The sequence below is a fragment of the Limulus polyphemus genome, unplaced genomic scaffold, assembly GCF_000517525.1.
Source record: "Limulus polyphemus unplaced genomic scaffold, Limulus_polyphemus-2.1.2 Scaffold3975, whole genome shotgun sequence".
Classification (NCBI taxonomy): domain Eukaryota; kingdom Metazoa; phylum Arthropoda; class Merostomata; order Xiphosura; family Limulidae; genus Limulus; species Limulus polyphemus.
Window position 1 is genome coordinate 2006 of NW_013669585.1, and position 6237 is coordinate 8242.

Sequence of the window (6237 nt, forward strand, 5' to 3'; positions counted from 1 at the left end):
AAAGTTATTGAAGAAATAAGTTATTTCGTCATCGTTACGTGATCTGGACTTTGCATTATTTTTTACCAAATAATTCAAAAGAACACATCTAACAACAGAACAAGATGAAGAAGTATTTAAACTTTAAACAAAAAATGGAATAAGTATGTATTTTATAGTTTCTAATATTCGGATTTTAAAATAAAAAACTAATTTTATTGCCACCTAGTTGTATTTAACGTTGGTTTGATAATTATTTGCTCTTATTGAGGATATGTTCATATTTGTTTAATGTTATACATTTTTCATGAGTGAGTAGCAGATACAGCTTTAAGGGAAATGTTACCAGGCTAGACATATACCTACGATTAATATGCAACTGTTGCTGCGTTTTTTTTTCTTTTTAGATAATACTCTTGAAGTCTTAAATGTTTTTTCTCTCTCTCTCTTGGACGTTGTTGTTTGTTTGAGCGCAAAGCTACTTAATGGGCTACCTGCGCTCTGCCCACCGAATTTTAGCATTGTAAGTCCGAATACTTACTGTTGACCCACTGGGGGACTCTATGTTCAGTGAAATAAAGTAAATAAGTTCGTGAATGTTATTACTATAATACATCTGGATTGCTTTAAACTTTTGATTGCTTGTTTTAGAAATTTTACACAAACCCACTCAAAGGGCTATGGCCCCCCAGTAGCACAGTGGTAAGTCTGCGGACTTACAACGCTAGAAACCGGGTTTCGATACCCGTGGTGGGCAGAGCACAGATAGCCCATTGTGTAGCTTTGTGCATAAATTCAAACAAACAAAGGGCTATATATGCGTAGACTTCTCTAAGTTTGTTTGTTTGTTTTTAGAGTAAAGCCACATTGGGCTATCTGCTATGTCCACGGTTGGGAATCGAACCCAGGATTTTAGCGTTGGAACTCTGTAGACTTATCGCTGTTCTTCGAGGGGATCCCTAAGTTTGAAGTGACAGATTAAAGGAAATGCAGCTAATTAACAGCACTCACCCCCAATTCTGATGCTACTGTCTGACTAAATTGAGGGATTTGACCTTTACTCTTATAGCGCATCAACGAGTCAATATTGCGGTGTGTTTTCGCAGTAACGGGCCGAGGACCATTAACCCTAAGATTCACAGTCCGAACGCAATAACTACTTTAGCCACATTCGGCCCTTTTGTGATAATAAAAAAACAAAACAAAAACTGTTAATTACTAGTGCGATATTTCACTATTATTTATTCATAAGCAATTTATGTTCGACGATTAGTAATGAATCGATAATAGACTATATATAACTGCATAAAATCTTGTTGCGAATTCTGTTAGAATTTTCTTAATTATAATAAAATGTAGTAGAATTTCCTTAGAGATGGCGCTGAGAATATTTTTGGCGTACTCTAGTGGTGGAGAAAGAAGTAGGTAGGATGTAAAATTTGTTGATGTGGTAATTATTATACTGATTTTTAAAGGTTTTATACAGCTCCTTTAAACATACAGGGAAAACTTACTTACATTAAATATAAGTGTTGTTTGATATCAAGCCTTTTCTTGTCTTTGATATTTAAATTAAATATAAAACTTATAATGCAGGCTACTACGACTATGAGTATTAATATTATTATCGCGAACATATAATGCCTGGGCTATGGTACATGGGTACTCGTACTGTCTAACTGACAGTGTTTAGTAATGGTACTATAAGTTATAACCTAGTGTAAACTGATCTACTTTTCACTCAAGTCGAGGCTGCTTAGGCTATACCATAGTTATACTTTAAGTACAACTACAAAGACTTCAGATCAAGCCCTTCAGTTATACCAGGTCTGATAATTTGGTAATATCGACTTTTCTAGCCAGGTGTACAGTTATAAAAGTTATTTGGCCTGATTACTTTGAGCTTATGGTTAGATTAAAGTGATAGTTGTACTCCAAATTTTTTATTTGTTTAGCATATAATATGATATTTTTAGTTTTATGCTTAGTGAAAGATAAGTACATGCAATCGTGCATACACTAAATCTAAAGTAAAAAAAAAGTGGAAAAAATAACACTGTCGATAGAAGATGCTACTGCTTTTGTTGTGTTTAAAAATAGACTTAGGCAGGATAGTATAAAAAATAACACTGCCAATATAAGATGCTACTACTTTTGTTGTTTTTAAAAAATATTAGCAAGGATAGTATTACAATCAATATATTTAAAATTAAAGATACCATTATGATTTGTTAATGTCATTGGCACCACAGTATTTATAATAATTTGAATAATTGTCTTAAATATGTTAGACAATTTTAATTGGTTTTCTTACAAAGAAAATAAGTTGTGATGTTCACGATATTTGTCTATTCCTGCCATACTGTTTTAAACTTATTCATTTTTAGCATGTGACAAAGCAAAGTAATTTAATTAACCATTTGAAAATTATCTTTTTTCTACACTAGCTTATACTGTTATAGTTCAACTAATGAAAAGACCATAATATACTACTACTCTCACTGTTCTTACAACATTATTCTTCACTACTACTCTCTCACTGTTCTTACAACATTATTCTTCACTACTAACTTTCTCACTGCTCTTACAACGTTATTCTTCACTACTACTTTCTATCTGTTCTTACAACGTTATTCTTCACTACTACTTTCTATCTGTTCTTACAACGTTATTCTTCACTACTACTTTCTATCTGTTCTTACAACATTATTCTTCACTACTATTTTTCTGTCTGTTCTTACATTATTCTTCACTACTACTTTCTCACTGTTCTTACAATGTTATTCTTCACTACTACTCTCACTGTTCTTACAACATTATTCTTTTCTACTACTTTCTGTCTGTTCTTACAACGTTATTCTTCACTACTGCACTCATTGTTCTTACAATGTTATTCTTCACTACCATTTTCTATCTGTTCTTACAACGTTATTCTTCACTACTACTTTCTGTCTGTTCTTACAATGTTATTCTTCACTACTACTTTCTCACTGTTCTTACAACACTATTCTTCACTACTACTTTCTATCTGTTCTTACAACATTATTCTTCACTACTGCTCTCACTGTTTTTACAACATTATTCTTCACTACTGTTCTCACTGTTCTTACACTGTTATTCTTCACTACTGCACTCATTGTTCTTACAATGTTATTCTTCAGTACTACTTTCTGTCTGTTCTTACAATGTTATTCTTCAGTACTACTTTCTGTCTGTTCTTACAATGTTATTCTTCACTACTAACTTTCAATCTGTTCTTAAAACATTATTCTTCACTGTTACTTTCTCACTGTTCTTACAGTGTTATTCTTCACTACTACTCTCACTGTTCTTACAACATTATTCTTCACTACTGCGCTCACTGTTTTTACAACGTTATTCTTCACTACTGTTCTCACTGTTCTTACAGTGTTATTCTTCACTACTGCACTCACTGTTCTTACAATGTTATTCTTCACTACTACTTTCTCACTGTTCTTACAACATTATTCTTCTCTACTACTTTCTGTCTGTTCTTACGTTATTCTTCACTACTACTTTCTCACTGTTCTTACAACGTTATTCTTCACTACTACTCTCACTGTTCTTACAACGTTATTCTTCACTACTACTCTCACTGTTCTTACAACGTTATTCTTCAGTACTACTTTCTCACTGTTTTTACAACGTTATTCTTCACTACTACTTTCTCACTGTTCTTACAGTGTAATTCTTCACTACTACTTTCTCACTGTTCTTACAGTGTAATTCTTCACTACTGCACTCACTGTTCTTACAATGTTATTCTTCACTACTACTTTCTCACTGTTCTTACAACATTATTCTTCACTACTACTCTCACTGTTCTTACATTATTCTTCACTACTTTCTCACTGTTCACCATTTTCTTTATCTCGTTAATGTCAATACATAATCAATACTCACCTTTCCACTTGACATTTGTGATCATTTTGTGACTTGATGAATTTTTAAACAGAATCAACAACAACCAAAAAGAATCGTAAATTTATTATTTCAAAAGAAAATTATAAAATGTAGCTGAATCTTGTAATGCAGTGTTTTATCTACCCATCACTTATTGTCTCCAAATGTTTATAATCAATAAAAGTAGACACTTCATGTGTAGCAAATATATATTAGAATTCTGCAACTTACCACCATTTGTACTTTAAAAATATATTCCTATTGGGATGTTGTGGAGGCAGTATATTTAAGTGAGAAGGCTTGATAACTATATATATATATATGAGAAAGCTTGATAACTATATAAATGATAAGGGCTGGCTTTAAGATTTTTTATTTGTTCTGAAATTTATTTATTAATAGTTTTTGTTTAGTTTAGAGGATGACACAGCCAAGATGGACCAATAGGTCCCATGTGGTCCAAAAACATTGTTATGCTATCATCCTTCTAGCCCTCATTTGAAGTCCCTTGGGTTGGATAATAGTAAGTCTACTAACCTACAACGCTTTAATTGGGGGTTCTGTTCTGTACAGTGGACACAGCAGATAGCCCAATGTGGGTTTGCTCTAAAACAAACAAAACCCTCTTCTGTACTCTTTCCACAATTCAATGTCCTTTTAAGGTAAAGAGCCCAAGACTGAACCCAATACTCTGAATGTGGCCTAACCAGTGACCTATACAATGATATTGTAACCTCTTTAAACTTGTATTTGATATTTCTGTAGATGAAACCTAAAATACTATTTGCTATACCACTAGCAACAACACACTGTTTCATCTATAACACTGTTAAGGTTATTTCCATCAAAATTGTTCTCATAATTCAAATTATGATAACCCACATGTAATACATTGCATTTCTTATGATTATAAGCATTTTTACATTTGTTCATCCAACTCGCAAAATGATCTAAATGGTTTTGTAAATCAGCAGCATCCTCACAGCCAACAACACCCAAAAAACCTTAATATCATCTTCAAATTTAAGTAAGTTATTGACCACTCCTTCATCATAGCAAAGGTCCTAACACTGAGCCCTGAGATACCTCACTTGTGACATTAATCCAGTTTCACTGAACTCTATTTGTAACAACCCTCTGCTTTTTTTCCATCCAGCCAGTTTTTTTATTCAATGAGCCAACCTATCCCATGCCCATGCAGAGAAAACTTCTTAGTAAGTCTTGTATGTGGCACCTTTACCCTCATCTACATAAGCAGTGACATCTTCAAAGAATGTCAAAATATTTTTAAGGCAAGATTTTCCCCTAGTTGTATCATGCTGACTATCAAACAATATTTTAAACCTATTAAAGTGACTATGCAGAGCATCTTTTATCAAACTTTTCCAACCCTTTCACACCATTAATGTAAGACTAATAGGTCTATAATTACTGGGATAATTTTTATCACCTTCCTTGAAAAGATGAGTTACATTATCTAACTTCCATTGCTCTGGCACCTGCCCACTATTCAAAAATAGTAACAAGTGGCTCACATATTCAATCATTAACCTCTTTCAAAATCCTTGGGTAAATATTATCTGGCCTTATCATTCTTTGAACTTCCCAATTTTTTCTTAAGCTCAGAATCAGTGAGATTATTTTGTTCCCTCTTCAGGAAGAGGAATATTATTTAAAGCTTCAATAGTAAAAAACTTAAGAAATAGTATAATTTAATAACCTAACCATAATAATCGAATATTAGCCTTCCTGTATCATCCAATCCTAACATTTTATCTGTCTCCAATATTTAAGTATGTATTTAAAATATTTTCCCAATTTCATCCAACTGATTCATTTGTCAAATGACAGTAGATAATTCTTGTCTCATCTTTTCAAAACTTGTTCCTTTATTCCTTACATTGAAACATCAAATATAATTGAATAATGATCACTTGCATCCAGATGTTCCGTAATCCCTACCCTATCAAAGGTTTCTTTATTAGAAGTTAACAATAAATCCAAAATAACATTGTTCATACCTTCCTAGTAGGTTCTCTAAACAATTGTTGTAGAAAACCATGCTACAGGGTTTTTTAGACATTGTTCTCTCTCTCTCCCTACTCTCTCATTGTTGAAGAAAACCATGCTACAGGAACAATGTCTAAAAAACCCCCTCTCTCTCTTTGTTGAATGCCCCCTACCTCTCTCTCTTTGTTGAATAAAACCATGCTACAGGAACAATGTCTAAAAACCTCTCTCTCTTTGTTGAATAAAACCATGCTACAGGAACAATGTCTAAAAACCTACTCTCTCATTGTTGAAGAAACCATGCTACAGGAACAATGTCTAAAA

General features: G+C 32.9%; 1 pseudogene; it reads left to right on the top strand.

The window, feature by feature from the left end:
• Nucleotides 1-4317: 4317 nt before the first annotated feature.
• The window catches only part of LOC106470383, a 15947-nt pseudogene continuing 14027 nt past the window's right edge, over nt 4318-6237 (top strand).